At 45.3% G+C, this 16908-nt stretch overlaps 1 pseudogene; it reads right to left on the minus strand.

Annotated features, from left to right (window-relative positions):
* Positions 1-1628: 1628 nt before the first annotated feature.
* Positions 1629-16908, minus strand: part of LOC119964759 — a 107776-nt pseudogene continuing 92496 nt past the window's right edge.

The raw sequence follows: 16908 nt of genomic DNA on the forward strand, positions 1-16908 counted from the left end.
TGATCAAGGTGTTTAAAATGATTAAACGACTCGATAAACATAAACTTTTGCAAGGAAAGTACAGAACAAAGGATACAATCTTAACATTAGAGTTGGACAATTCTGGGGTGGTGCAGGAAGCACTCAGGGTTGTGGAAATGTGAAAGTTTCTCTCCCCAAAAAAGCTGTTGAGACTAGGCCAGTTGAACATTTTGAAACTGAAATTCCAGATTTTTTATAGGTAAAATGGTATGAAGGGATATAGAACCAAAGTGGGTAAATGGAGTTGAGACCCAAATCAACCACGGACTAACTGAATGACAGGCTTGTATATATATATATATATATACACACAATAGGGAGCTGAAAGCATACTCCTGTTCTTATGTAAATTACATAAAGATTTAAATAATTGAGGTATTTTTATGATAATTTTCTACCATTCATTTTCCACATATTATACCTGGCAGTAGAATTACTGTAAATAAATGCTATTTTCTGCTTTTCTCACATAATCTTTCCTTTACAAGACAGTACTTCACCTTTGAATTTCTAAATGGAAATGTCAAAATTTCATTTATTTTAAATGGTGCAAGCAAAATCTGATAGGTTTATTCATCCACAGCTGACAACATTCAACCTCCAAGTTGACATAACAACCAACATGGTTTAAAACTGGAGGTTTTTACCCGAATTATTTCACTTATCATTAGGCAAGATGGGAAGTGAGAAATTAATCGACGAGTGAGGGGTCTACAGCAAACACAGAAGTCTGGGGCAATTGCCAACTCAAATAACAAACACATTTTGTGCATACAATGTTTAATAAGTCTTACCAGAAACAGAGTTAAACAGCTAACAACCCAGAACTCTGAAAATGGGGAAACAAAAACACTGAAACCACAATGACATGAAGATTTTCTTCACAAACTTTTCATAGGCTATGGGAGAAATTAAACACCCAATATCAAAATGAAAACTGTGAAATGCTTCTTAATTCTTAAAAGGAATCATTCTTAAATGTATCAATACATAAAATGCTTTAGTTTTACACTGTGCTAAGCAGGCAGCTAAATATCTTTGTGACAAAAAGGAAAACTGAATTAAAATGGATGGAAAACTATATGATTGATTACAACATAAATATTTTAGACTGCAATTACAAAGCATATTTCAAAAAACATTTCATTTTAACCCTTCGAACAACTTACTGGGTTTCCTTAAAAGTTGAAAATACTACTAGCTGTGCTCATTATAGTTAAATACAAATGAATATGTAGAAATCAAATTAAAATGAATTCTTCATTAAAGGATTCATGTTTAATAGAGTCTGTGCACAAACAGTTTTTAAAAAGAAATTGATAGTGTCATCCTCAAAAATACTGCTATGTTTAGCCTGTGTCAGATTAAGTTAATGAAAGTATTAAAAAAATAAGCATTGACATAGTTAAACTACACTTCTTTCAAACCTTTGGATCCATGTTTTGGAATGTTACATTATGCTCAAGAGAAAGATGCCCAGATGAATATTCATTGTTGTTGGTTACTAGAAACGGTTACAAACTAAGCCAAGGGCAATTAATGCTTCAACTTTCTGTCGTCCTATATGGAACTATTGAAGCAAGAGTCCAATTCTTGCTGACTGAACATCAAATTTCAGTCTCTTCAAAAGATTCATCATAAACTGAGTTGGTTTCATTATTCATACCATCAAATGGCTTAATAGTTCCTGGGTTTAGTTTTGCACCTTTCCAAAGATAACCAAGGCAATATAATACTGTGCTTAAACAAAAATAGTAGTGGAGGAAAAACAAAATAAGTCAGCTGATTTCTTTTCCCAAATCATCTGTGCTTTTAACTACGTTAAGGCCCTTAAAATATCTTAAATCTACATCAATAAGTCCACTGTCAAAAAAAACCTTCAGTTCACCATTTATATTAGGTGATCATTAACACTGAACAACAAAAATCGCTCACTTCATTACAGAAGCATTAATTGTGTCCATTGAATTTTCCTTCATTTAAGTTTGGAGACCACTATTTTATTGCAAAATTCTGTTGGATTTGAATTGGTACAGCTACCTTTAAAAATGAATAAAGGTTTAAAGTCTTTTTCTGTAGTTTTTCACATAAGCACTCTATGCCAGACTTCGCTGTCTTGGTTTAATCCTTGGATAGAGCTGTAAAAGAGAGCAAATTTAAATTTGAGGATTGCACACGGCTATGATAATTTAAAGATCTATTTTCTGAGAGTTATCCTAATTGTATACTTCCTAATGCAGTACTGAGCCATATAAACTAGTTTCAATTCCAGAACAGCATTGAAAGCACCATTGTTGGCCCATATCCTTGGGTCAACTTTGGAAGTTCATGGAACAATACTCGGCAAGTGCTGTTGGCTTTCAAGGACGCAGAAGAAAACTAAATGAAGAACTTCACATGCAAAGAAGGTATGCTTGGTACAGTCTTCCAGTAGGTCATCCACAACTAATTAGTGCCTAAATGCATTGGGGAGAACTCATTTTCTCAGGATAACAAAAGGTAGGGAGCAATTGCATGTTCTTGTAAATAGAAAACCACCTGCTACCAGGGCAGGTCAAGGCTAGGAATCCTATAGCGAACAACTCACCTCTCGACTCCCCAAAGCCTGTCAACCATCTACAAGGCACAAGTCAGGAGTGTAATGGAATACTCTCCACTTGCTTGGACCAACAACACTCAAATGCTCATCATCATCCAGGACAAAGCAGCCCGCTTGATTGCTCCTCCTTCCACAGACATTCAACCCTCGCATCATTGATGAATAGTGGCAGCCGTGTGTACATCTACAAGATGCCCTGCAGAAACTCACCAAGTTGCTTAGACAGCATCCTTTCCAAACCCAACAACCACTCACCCATCTATAAGGACAACGAGCAGCAGGATACTCTGGGAACCCCCATACCTGGAGGTTCCCCTCTAAGTCCACTCACCCACCCGGACTTGGAAATACATGGCCAGTTCCTTCACTGTCGCTGGAACAAAAATCCTGGAAACTCCCTCCCTAAACAGCACGGGGGTGTACAGTACACCTGAAGAACTGCAGACAGTTTCAAGAAGGCAAACTCCACCACCCCCACATTCGGAAGGGCAACTAGGTATGGGCAGAAAAAAGCTGGCCCTAACCAGTGACGCTCACCATCCCGTAAAGACCGATTTTTTCAAAAAATAGTCCCCAGTTGCCTTTTTCAGTTCTCATTACTGTAACTAAATGTAACAATACCACAAAATACAAGAGGCATTATTCTTGCAAAAAACTTACCCCAGTAAGTTACGTGGCACATAACCTTCCCCATCGTTAGACGTGCCCACCACCACTCAATCTCAGCCTCATCTTCTCGGCTGGATGATTGACATACAATCACCTTCCTTAACAGATATCTCATCTTCAGGTTTGAGATTCATAATCCCATAGGGCATATACTACTCCTCTGTTCATTATACCCATTTTCTCTTGCACACCTGAAAGAGGAAGCAAACATCCACATCAGTCATTTTCCTTCACTACTAGAAATTACTCCAAGCAGTCTTGGCGGGATTCATTTGACCAGAAACACTCCATAGGTTATGGTGTGTGGATCACAACCTTAGGGAGAACGAATTACAATCCAGAGTCAAACACTTTGCTGGATTATTGGAATTGAATACGAGGCTTCCAAAATGCAGACAGCCACATATTGCTGTCAGACAATATCAGAACACAGTGTATCTGCTTCAAGTTTTATGGGATAGGACAAGAAATGAAGAGGGGTTACTGACAAAACCGGCCAGGGAAAATGATTGTGTCGGAATAGACAGTCCTGAGATATTAGGAAACAATAATAATAATCTTTATTATTGTCACAAGTAGGCTTACATTAACAGCGACAGGGGATTTTCACAGTAACTTCATTGCAGTATTAATGTAAGCCTACTTGTGACAATAATAAAGATTATTATTATTATAAGTTACTGTGAAAATCCCGGAGTCGCCACATTCTGGCACCTGTTTGGGTTAAGGGAGAATTCAGAATGCCCAATTCACCTAACAGCACGTCTTTCGGGACTTGTGGGAGGAAACCGGAACAGCCGGAGGAAACCCACGCAGACACGGGGAATTACAGGAGACTGGTGAGCTGCAAGCCCTGCTCGCTGTTGCCAGGCAACTTTCTGATGATAATTCCAATTTCTGCATCACTGGCAGCAAGACGCTTCAGTTAGGACCTGGGGGAAGAGAGGGAGACAACCAGAACAGGAGAAGATGCTAGGGCCCCTAACTGATGTGGCACTCTGTGCAGCCCCCCCCCCCCCCCCTCCCAATCTGTGGTTCACAAAGGCAGCTGTCCACAGAACTCACTAGCAGCCTCCAACCATGTGAGATTTTGGTGAAGTCTGAAACCTGAAGCTGCAGATCAACCCTGGTAAGGTGCAGGTCAGAACTTCATGAATTTGAATGTATCGCCAATTTACCTTTTTGGAGAGGTAAGTTACCGTTTGGAATCTAATTCCGGGACACCTTGGGAAGGGTCACATGCCCTTTGGGAGATGTACTGCACTCTGGGAGAAGTAAGGTACCACTTTGTGATTGTGCACAGAAAGTGCATAAACTTGCTGGAACTGCCATAGCTGTCAGGGTATTTAACTTTGCTGGAATTTATATTTAAAAGAATATGGAATTTTAAAAAAAAATCAGTGCTTGCTATTTCACTCTGCTGACATTAGCCTAAGGGCTATCACTATAGCATCTGTCCTGCATGACTGATTTTACAACTTACATTATCATAATGGGTGCCTGGAAAGGCGATAGCTCCAAGTAATTATACAACAGAAATATTTGTATTCATTAGATATTAGTTGAAGGAATGAATGATACCTTCAACTATCAATGATTTATATCATTTTGGTTCCTGAGGTTTGACCATGGGCGAATTGGCATGGAGGGGTAAGGGTAAAAGATGCTGCGTTGGGAAACGTGGGTTGATACGAGTTGGCACTAAATTGGCAGAAGATCTATAAAAGGCCATAGGGATGAGTGAGGAACAAAGGGTAGTGAGAAGCCATGTGGGGTGGGTGGAGAGCAAGCATACAGTTGCATTGGTTGCCATTGATGGGACATGGGGAAGGGGGGGGGCAGGGGAGAAGGTGAGGGTTGCTTTATTCAATTTTAAAATAACCACAAAGTGCCCGGGCAAAACAACAGCCTTTTGGTCTGCCAACTCCACACCTGACAGTTTGGGTACTCGTTCCAGGGGCAAAAGAAGATGTACAGAAAATCAAAGGTTGGGATAGATGGCTGTGGGAGATACAGATATATGAAGACAGTGATATTTGTCAACAAGATAAGGATTCTGTATTCAATACTTTGGGATCGAAAGTTTACATCAAATATTTGAAAGGAATTGCAGATTGTGAAGAATGGAGCTTGTGAAAATGTGAGGTCATTCTAAAGGCGAATCAAGCGTGAAATAAGGGCAAAGGCAGACAATATTAGAGGTATAAATAAGCAATCTTAGTGATGGATAAGACATAGACTGAATAGAGAAAGCCACCAATGTGGTCACAAACCATCTGGTTCAGCCTTACACTAATACTAACTGAGTGGAGTGTTTACTAGAGATATTGGAAATTGGATTGCATTTGGGTTTGTCACAGGTACAGTAAAAAGTATTGTTCTGCGTATAGTCCCGACATATCAAGCAATTACAAGGAAGCGAGGAAGGATCTAAAGAGAGAGCTGAGACGAGCAAGGAGGGGACATGAGAAGTCTTTGGCAGGTAGGATCAAGGAAAACCCAAAAGCTTTCTATAGGTATGTCAGGAATAAAAGAATGACTAGGGTAAGAGTAGGGCCAGTCAAGGACAGTGGTGGGAAGTTGTGTGTGGAGGCTGAGGAGATAAGCGAGATACTAAATGAATACTTTTCGTCAGTATTCACTCAAGAAAAAGATAATATTGTGGAGGAGAATGCTGAGACCCAGGCTATTAGAATAGATGGCATTGAGGTGCGTAGGGAAGAAGTGTTGGCAATTCTGGACAAGGTGAAAATAGATAAGTCCCCGGGGCCGGATGGGATTTATCCTAGGATTCTCTGGGAAGCCAGGGAAGAGATTGCTGAGCCTTTGGCTTTGATTTTTAGGTCATCATTGGCTACAGGAATAGTGCCAGAGGACTGGAGGATAGCAAATGTGGTCCCTTTGTTCAAGAAGGGGAGTAGAGATAACCCCGGTAACTATAGGCCGGTGAGCCTAACGTCTGTGGTGGGTAAAGTCTTGGAGAGGATTATAAAAGATACGATTTATAATCATCTAGATAGGAATAATATGATTAGGGATAGTCAGCATGGTTTTGTGAAGGGTAGGTCATGCCTCACAACCTTATCGAGTTCTTTGAGAAGGTGACTGAACAGGTAGACGAGGGTAGAGCAGTTGATGTGGTGTATATGGATTTCAGTAAAGCGTTTGATAAGGTTCCCCACGGTCGGCTATTGCAGAAAATACGGAGGCTGGGGATTGAGGGTGATTTAGAGATGTGGATCAGAAATTGGCTAGTTGAAAGAAGACAGAGAGTGGTAGTTGATGGGAAATGTTCAGAATGGAGTTCAGTTACGAGTGGCGTACCACAAGGATCTGTTCTGGGGCCGTTGCTGTTTGTCATTTTTATAAATGACCTAGAGGAGGGCGCAGAAGGATGGGTGAGTAAATTTGCAGACGACACTAAAGTCGGTGGAGTTGTAGACAGTGCAGAAGGATGTTGCAGGTTACAGAGGGACATAGATAAGCTGCAGAGCTGGGCTGAGAGGTGGCAAATGGAGTTTAATGTGGAGAAGTGTGAGGTGATTCACTTTGGAAATAATAACAGGAATGCGGAATATTTGGCTAATGGTAAAATTCTTGGTAGTGTGGATGAGCAGAGGGATCTCGGTGTCCATGTACATAGATCCCTGAAAGTTGCCACCCAGGTTGATAGGGTTGTGAAGAAGGCCTATGGTGTGTTGGCCTTTATTGGTAGAGGGATTGAGTTCCGGAGCCATGAGGTCATGATGCAGCTGTACCAAACTCTGGTACGGCCGCATTTGGAGTATTGCGTACAGTTCTGGTCGCCTCATTATAGGAAGGACGTGGAAGCTTTGGAACGGGTGCAGAGGAGATTTACCAGGATGTTGCCTGGTATGGAGGGAAAATCTTATGAGGAAAGGCTGATGGACTTGAGGTTGTTTTCGTTAGAGAGAAGAAGGTTAAGAGGTGACTTAATAGAGGCATACAAAATGATCAGAGGGTTAGATAGGGTGGACAGCGAGAGCCTTCTCCCGCGGATGGAGGTGGCTAGCACGAGGGGACATAGCCTTAAATTGAGGGGTAATAGATATAGGACAGAGGTCAGAGGTGGGTTTTTTACGCAAAGAGTGGTGAGGCCGTGGAATGCCCTTCCTGCAACAGTAGTGAACTCGCCAACATTGAGGGCATTTAAAAATTTATTGGATAAGCATATGGATGATAAGGGCATAGTGTAGGTTAGATGGCCTTTAGTTTTTTTTTTCATGTCGGTGCAACATCGAGGGCCGAAGGGCCTGTACTGCGCTGTATCGTTCTATATCATTCCATACATGCAAAATTGAAAGACATACGATAGATACACAATGTAAATACATAGACGTCAGGTGAAGCATATGGAATGTAGTACTACTCCGTAGAGAAGATCAGTGTGGAGAGATCAGTTCAGTCCATAAGAGGGTCAATTCAGGAGTCTGGTAACAGCGGGGAAGAAACTGTTTTGAATCTGTTAGTGCGTGTACGCAGACTTTTATATCTCCTGCCCGCTTGCCCAGTGTAGCCACCTAAAATGGACGCTGAGCTACAAAATAAGCCAAGCGCTAAGTCTGCAGGGAAACAGACAGTTTAGCCAGACCAGCAGTCTGCAAAGAGAGCATTTTGCATTCTGCAAGTAGCAGAAACCAGTTTGGGCTCAGGTGAGAAGACCTTAGCTAGGTGCAAATGGCAAAACGCTTTGCATGCTAATGAGGCAATCAGACCTGAACACCCACACAATAGAAACATTTGATTCTGAATGGACACATTTGAATCAAGGCCCAGACATCGAGGCACCAGAAACCTCCAAACAAAAGGGCATAAGAAACGCCCCCCCATCACGGAGACCCCCTCGCATTGGGGAATTAAAACAGTATCGATGAGGAATTGACCCAATAGATATCCAAAGGTTAAAGCCCGCCCAAGAAGAGGGAAGGACAATGGGATCCCTATAAAAGACAGGGACCTCGTGTTGTCCGGTCTGTTTTCCGTGCTCCGGCCCTGACCAAGAACTTGAAGATATACTCTGACTCCAGCCGTCGAGCACCAGCCGCCGAACCGTAAGTGCCAGTACGACGCTCGCTACGCGAACTAAGCCCGCTAGAACCCCCAGTGACCAGAACGCTTGCTGAAGGTTGCAGCCCAAGACCAGGACGAAGGCCTCGCTCCCTGACCTTGCCTGTTCCTGTTAGATAAGTATTCTGATTACTTTAGTTTAGTCATAGCTTAGTCTCTTAGTGTGCGCATGAGTATTTATTATAACTGTATAATAAATATTATCGTTTGGACCTTACTAATCGGTGTATCGTCTTTATTACTTTGAACTTGACCTTGGAATACTCGTGACGGTGTCTATACGGCACCTGGCGACTCCTAAGCTGAATAAATACATAGAACAGAGCCTAGTGGTGTTAAGCACTTGGAAGTTAATACACCCCAATAAACGCGTTTTGCCCTCATACCAAAACGTGCAACATTTAGTGGCGACATCCTGACGGGACACGGTTGTAAGTGGAAACCCCACACCGTCCAGGACCCTGAAATTTGAATTAGAACTCCAAATTACAGAGAAAGTAAGAAAGTAAAGAAAATCACGAGTATTCAAGGTGTTCAAACTAATAAGCGTAATTCGGAAGTGTGTTTAGTGCATGCGTACTAACAGGGCTGTAAGGTAAAACTGAAAGCATTTTTGTTGCGACAAACTTTCGGCAGTTTTTGAACGGAACATAGCGTAAGCCGTACCCGTTTCTTGAAACACAACCCCAGCAACCCCCTGTTCCAAATTAACTAAAAGAGAGTCAGAGGAAATGGCCATGCAGGCAATGGAACGTCTGATGGATCCAGAAAAGTTTGTGGTCGCAGCGACCAGCAGCAGTAGCAGGGTAGGTCAGTGTCCCACGTGGGAGCTGGAACTCCGCAAATATCTGCAGGGAAAGGGATGGCCCCTTTGGAAAGAGTTTTGTTTGAATGAGGAGACAGGTCCCGGAAGTATAGGACATACTTGGTGGGAGAACCTCTCTAAAATTCACAAAAAGAACCTCAGTAAAGCACGTAAGCCGATGGCGATTGTGTCCTGTTTGGCACAATTGCGAGGCACAGAGGAGGTCGTCAGGACGCTCCGGGCAGAATTAGAAGAAAGGAACCGAATGAGTAAGGTCGATGTCAGGGACATTGAGAAGGAAAATCTGGATCTAAGAGGGAAGTTGATAGAGAAAGGTAGAGAGGTGGATGATGCCAAGAGGGCACATCAGTCTTGTCTAGCCCATCTCAGCAGTTCCCAGACCCAGTACGAAAAGGCTTATCAGGACGTGCAACGTGCCGTTCTGATAAGAGAGGAATCAGACAAGCAGGTGAAGGCGTTGCAGAGGCAATGCTCTGATCTCAAAGCAGCTTTGAGAGCACTCCATGCTGCAACCACAGAGCAAAGGCAAAGTACTGTGGATCACGCGAAATGCAGGAAACAGATTGCAGAGCTGCAATCGCTGCTTTCGGTGCAAAATGGGTTCCAAAGCACCTTTGGAACCCAGTTAGATGGAGAAAATGCCCCAGATTGGCAAGAATTAAGTGAAACAGCGCAGCGATATGTTCAGGGAACATGTGCGCCAGCAGCGCAACAGAAAAGGCAGGCACCCCCACCCCCCACAGATCAGATCATAACCGCACCCATGAACCCAGTAACCACGCAGAGAAAAGCTATAGCAGAAGGCGCACCAGATATAACCTACACCACCCCCTTAACTGTAACCCAGCTCAGGGACGCATGTGAGAAGATCACTCCGTTCCTCCCCACCGCAGACCCCCACCAGTTTTTCGCTGGTGAAACAGCAGGCTACCATGTACGGCCTGGATGAGAGAGAGCAGGTTAAGCTCACAGTTCTGAGCTTAGACCAGTCAGTAGTAGCAGCCCTCCCCGACCCACAGAACGTTGCCGGAGGCACCCTAGAAGAGATGCACACCTCCATTTTAGATGCCATAGGGTATAATCGAGGTGACCCCGTAGAAGGACTTAATAAGTGCCGGCAGAAAAGATCCGAACACCCCACAGCATTCGCAGGAAGGCTGTGGATTCATTTCAACGCAGTTTTCGGCGAGTTAAATAGAGCGCATTTGAACCAGGAAAATATGGTCAAATGGACGCGCACCATTATCTCACACGCGACAGAGGCAGGACAGAGCGCTTGCAACAGTTATGACCCCTCAGAAGAGGCACATAATGAGAAATGGGTCCTGAAAAGGTTGTCCCGCGCTTGGGAGCAATCAATTCAGGGAAAGAGTAAGGTTCAATCCCCAGAAGAGGCTCAGGCTGCCGCAGATATTCAGGCAGTGAGAGAGCACCAGAAACCCGCATGGGTAAATGAAGGGAAGAGCAGCCCACAACAGAAAGGCCAGGAATGCTATAACTGTGGACAGTTAGGGCATTGGGCAAAGGAATGCAATGCACCCCAGCGATCTCAGAGAGGCCAGCAGACAGGCACTCTGAACCGCAGTAAGGCAAAACCCATCCACAATGTAGCAGTACAGTCAGGACCCACCAATGTGGACGAGACGAACTGACGGTGTTCGGGCTCCCCCACTTGGGTCTGTGACACACTATGGGATTCCTCAGGGAGACCCGTAGTCACAGCGAGAGTAAAAGGGAAGCCCATAGAGTTACTCTGGGACACAGGAGGCTCCCGCACCACCATTAACTCTACGACCACGGCACACGCAGACACGTGGCCGACCACATCCACCATTACACTTAGCGGGTTCACCGGACACTCGCAGCAGGGACACATTACAGCACCCGTAGCGATCCAGCTAGGGAACATCTCAACCAAACACCCCGTTGTTTTAGTAAATCTTCCCCGGACAGCAGAACACATCCTGGGGATAGATTTTATGAACGCTCATAGCTTTTCGTTCGACCCAGTGAACCAGTGTGTCTGGCGCATGGCTAGATCAGACAGAGCACCAGCCACCCTCACAGTAGGAGACTACGCTAATCGGATTAGCGCAGTGGGAGAGTACTCATTCGACCTGACTACACTCCACTCTGACAGACAAATAAAAGCCCTACTGAACAAACACAGGACAGCATTTGCAAGTCACCGTCATGACTGTGGCAGAATGACTGGACCAGTTCACGTTACCGGACAGGACCCCCGACCACAGAAACAGTATAGATTTCCCCTGGAAGCAGAGGTGGAAATAGAAAAGGTGATAGGAAGCTTATTGGAGCAAGGTGTGCTCAGAACGGTAGCCTCGACCAATAATGCCCCTATTTGGCCAGTGAGGAAGCCCGATGGATCATGGCGTCTGACCATCGATTATCGGGAACTCAACAAAGTCACCCCCGCAGTAGCCCCAATGGTAGCTACTAGTCCCGAGACCATGCTCAAGAAGGGACTCAACTCCAAATACTTCACGGTATTGGACATCAGTAACGGATTCTGGTCAATACCATTGGCAAAAGCGTGCCAGTACAAATTTGCCTTCACTTTCAAATCACAGCAGTATACATGGACATGCCTTCCACAAGGATTCCACAATTCCCCCTCCATTTTCCACCGACAGTTGGCAAGTGGTTTAGAGAAATTCTCCCGCCCCGAATGTCTGGTACAGTATGTAGACGACCTACTACTGCAGACAGACACAAAGGCAGAGCACATTACGCTTCTGGCCGAACTCCTGGAACTGTTGACTTCAATTGGATGTAAAGTTAACCCAAGAAAGGCCCAGATTTTGGAAACTAAAGTGATGTATTTGGGAACAATCATCACACACGGCAAACGCGAGATCGAATTCAAAAGAATTGATTCGATTGTCAAATTGCCCCTTCCCCAAAATGTATCAGCCCTCCGGTCGTTTTTAGGACTGGTTGGCTATTGTCGGAACCACATCGACGGATTCGCGACAAAAGCCGCCCCACTCTCAGACCTCCTTAAGAAAGGAGCCCCCTGGGAATGGCTTCCGCAGCATACAGAGGCTGTGGAGGAGTTAAAACGAGCCCTTAGCGCAGCACCCGCGCTGCTAGTCCCAGACCAACTTTCCCCCTATGCAATAGAGGTAGCGAGCACCGATCTGACCCTCTCGGCCGTGTTGCTTCAGGAACGGCACGAGCAGCTAAGACCAGTGGCTTATGCCTCCCGACTGTTAGACCCGGTAGAACAAGGATTCTCTGCCTGTGAGAGGCACCTCCTTGCTGTCTTCTGGGCAGTACAATACTTCTCATACATTACCGGACTCAACCCCATTACTATTCTGACCGAACACACACCCACACAGTTACTCCTAGACGGTCGACTGAAGGACGGTTCAGTTAGCCAGATTAGGGCAGCTAGATGGACACTACTCTTACAAGGACGGGACATTACAGTAAAACGGACCCGCACACACACATATTTAGCAGACAACCTCCAATACCCAGGACAGCCCCATGACTGTGAAATTGTAGCTCCCCTGCATAACACAGGACCCTTTATCGCAAAAACACCCCCCAGGAAGATAGGGAACCACAAACAAAGCCCCCAGCCCACAGACACGTGTGGACCACTGAGGATTTACGTAGACGGTTCATCCACAGTTTTAAATGGTGAGCGTATCACAGGATGCGGCATCTATGTCGAGGACGCGCAGGGGCGCGCTCTCGAAGAAATCGCTCTAAAACTACCAGGTCACTTAGGCGCGCAGGCAGCAGAGCTCGCGGCCATAGCGTATATAGTGGACCACCCCGCTTCTTTCCCCAGCCCAGCAGACATATATTCAGACAGCTTATATGTCTGTAACAGTTTGACCGATTTTCTGCCCCTGTGGAGGACACGAGGTTTTGTCTCCGCAGACGGGAAACCCCTTCCATCAGCCCCTCTACTCCAGCATATTTTAGAAAAAGCGAAGGACAGGACCTTCGGCATAATAAAAGTACGAAGCCACCATAGGTCATCCCCCCCTGGGAATGTAAAGGCCGACGCACTGGCTAAGGCAGGTTCCAGGCGAGGACACTTATGGACTCCCCCAGCTAGCGCACCAGCTAGCGCCCCTGTGAGTGCAGTCCACATCTCACAGACAGATATTAAAGATCTTGTAGCAGCACAGAAGCAGGATAAGGACCTCAGGGAGGTTTTTAAAGGCAACTTTGTGCCAGAGTACGAGAGATTTAAACACGCACTGACCACACATGAGGGTGTGATCATAAAGGAACAACTTTATGTGGTCCCGCAGCAGGACAGGAATGCAATGATTGCTTTATTCCATGATAACCAAGGGCATCAGGGAATTGATGCAACAACGAGGCACCTCAGGCAACTCTGTTGGTGGCCTAATCTCAGGACTGATGTAACGCATTATATTGAGAATTGCCTTATTTGTGCTCAGAATAACCCGGAGAGGTATTCTAAGAAGGCACAACTTCGGCATACTCGCCCAGTTAACGGCCCCTGGACAAACCTCCAGATCGATTTTATAGGACCATTGCCCCCTTGCAGGAATGGCTATAAATACGTTCTGGTGGTCATCAACACCTTTACCAAATGGGTAGAGGCATTCCCCTCTAGAACAAATACAGCTAAGACAGCTGCAAAGATCCTGACCCACCACATCTTCACGAGATGGGGTTTACCCCGAAGTATCGATTCGGACCAGGGATCTCACTTTACAGGACGGGTCATGAGGAACGTCCTGACAATATTTGGAATAAAACAAAATTTTCATATTGCGTATCATCCACAGTCCAGCGGGATTGTGGAGCGCATGAATCGGACTCTAAAAACTACCCTTAGAAAAATGGTTCAAGAGAATAACTCCACATGGGATTCAGTGCTCCCATTTGCACTCATGTTCATAAGGAACACTGTTTCCACTTCCACAGGCTACACACCACACACACTCATGACCGGACGCCCTATGAAAGGGACAGAATTCCTTTTAGGACTGGACATGACCAGCCCCGAGGTGACGGCCCTCACACACGAAAAGACGGTTAAAGACTTGGTTGAGACTGTGAGGTCTGCACAGATTGCAGCCGCAGTTCAGCTAGGCAAACGCCGTCAACAACGCACAGCTTGTTTTAATAAGACCGTACACCCCACAGAATTCCAGGTTGGGCAACAGGTAATGTTATCTGTTTACAACCCCAGCAGTTTTTTGGCTCCAAAATATTCCGGCCCTTACTCAATTTCGGATAAAATTAGCCCCTCAGTTTACAGGGTAAAATATCCTAATGGGAAGACCGCGCGGTTCCATATCAACCAGTTAAAGGCATATGGAACACAGTCTAACCATGCTCATCATGTACTGCTAGATGCAGCAGAACACTTCACCCCGCCCACTAGAGACACTTTTCCACCATCCCCCTCACAGACCAGTTCATCAACGGACTCGCCCACGACTCCGCCCACAGACCACGACAGACCACGCCCCGAAACGCCCACAAGCTGCCACAGCAGAGACAGCAGGACTGACACTGACTCTGAAGACAGCGACAGCACACAGCCATACAGCCCACACTGCACCAACTACGACCCCGACTCCAGTGACCCCATGGAAGTCACTTACCTTAAAAACCCAGAACCACCACCCGACCCCGACTACCCCGACACCACACTTGACACAACGCTATGGCACAGGGACAATTCATACAGACTTGTCCGCAATGATGAAAGTGACCCCCGGTCACACAATTCGAAAATATCATGCCTGATCCACACAAGGGTGTGGGATCCGGGAGAGCAGGACGACACGGTGTCTGAATCCCGATACGGCAACCCCTTTGTGACCCTGTTCACAGAGACAGAGGAAAAGTGAGGTGTCCAGATGATGTAAAATAGGAATCGTTTGAGGGAAACGATGTCCTTTCTGATGGAACCTGCACGTATGTTTGTCTTCGTTTTATGTTTGTTTTGTCTTTCAGTACTGTAAATGGTTCAGTTGGAGGATGGACATCTTCTTTTCAGCTGAAAAGATTGTGACCACCTCACATACACGTTAGTTTGTCCGCCGATACCTTTGAGAACTTCGGTTCCAAAAAACCAGTTTGATTGGATATCTTTTCAAAGTTGTAAGGCTTGTGACCCCCTTACACGCACTTTAGTTTCTCTGCCGAAACCTCTGAGAACTTCTATGGTGAGCAGCTCACCTTATCGGCTACAATATCTGAAGCCCAGCTCATTTCCCAAACGGAGCATCTTGGCTCCCTTGTTTTTAGGTGCCCCTCTATTCGGCGAATAGAGGCTGCAAGTCACGGTAACCACATTCGTACCCGTTTAATCCAGGTTACTCAGGCAGTGGACAAACGGCACTGAGGACCCGCCCTGTCTGAGAACCCACTTTGGTCAGCCAAGCTCGGGTATGGCACAGCACGCCCTACCCGGGGATCCCATCCACCTCGTACCCGTAGCGGCCCATACGCAATTCATTCGGACGTTTCTTTCACAATTTTGTTTTCATTTTTCGTTAGGCAGCCCTTAGGCCGCCATCCCACATGCTATTTACATCCAGGAACATTCGGATGGTAAACTAGCAAAGCCTGCGAGACGGCTCGCAGGAGAAGGATTGTTAGGTGTATTCTGGTCTTCAAATTCGCTTTTGAAAAAAAAAAATGAGGGGAGTCACAGGGTGTGACTTGGCCAGTCATTTTTAAAGGGTCAATCGGAATTTAAAAGACAGATGCACTAACAGGTAAAGATCTTAAACTGTGTATTGACAGATACTGTGCTTGATCCCATAGCTTTCGAAGGACGAGACAGGGATCGAAGCAAGGATTGTCCATACAGGAGGAAGAAAGAAGGAAAACCAAGTTGAAGATGATGGAAGCTCACCTATTGTTGTTAACTGTTATATCTGTTTGTGTGGAAGCAAGACACGTTTCCCCCACAACCCCCACCGTAAATGTTTCCCTTACAGCCACTCCCCAGTGCTCAGCTCTGATCAGTGAGGTTCAGACCTGGTGCACTAAATTTATGACATGGTACTCCATGTCATACGTAATCGAATCACTACTGGTGATTGCGATCCTCGTTATCCTTGTACAGACCCTCAGGTTGAGGAAGTGGAAGAGGAGAGCCTCCCGTTCTTGCCCTTCCGTCCATGGAGTTCGATCTCCAATTTTCCGATTTCATCAATCCCCTTTGCCCCATGATGAATAAAGCACTGTGTAATGAATAAAAATTCGACCCTGTATTGTATTGTCCTATACTCGACTGCCGAGTTAGGAAATGTGATGTTGTGGTGTGAATGGTTAAGGTTTTAGAGTGTGAGGAAATGTTTAAGTTAAGTTAAGGATAATTGTGATAGGTAGAGGTTCCCAGTTTATGGTAATGCATGTCCCCTTTGACATAGCGCCAAGTAGAAATGTAAGGTAAAAATTTTCTTCCCATAGTTTAAGATAGAGTAGCCCAGGAACTGGCAAGAGGTCAGGGGACACAAAGAAGGCAACCCAGATGCACTCAAGGCGACGTACATAGGTGATCCTTCACAATATTTGGATTGTGAGGATCACAAGGAGGGAATGTAGCCACCTAAAATGGACGCTGAGCTACAAAATAAGCCAAGCGCTAAGTCTGCAGGGAAACAGACAGTTTAGCCAGACCAGCAGTCTGCAAAGAGAGCATTTTGCATTCTGCAAGTAGCAG

Source organism: Scyliorhinus canicula, chromosome 1 (assembly GCF_902713615.1).
Source record: "Scyliorhinus canicula chromosome 1, sScyCan1.1, whole genome shotgun sequence".
Classification (NCBI taxonomy): Eukaryota; Metazoa; Chordata; class Chondrichthyes; order Carcharhiniformes; family Scyliorhinidae; genus Scyliorhinus; species Scyliorhinus canicula.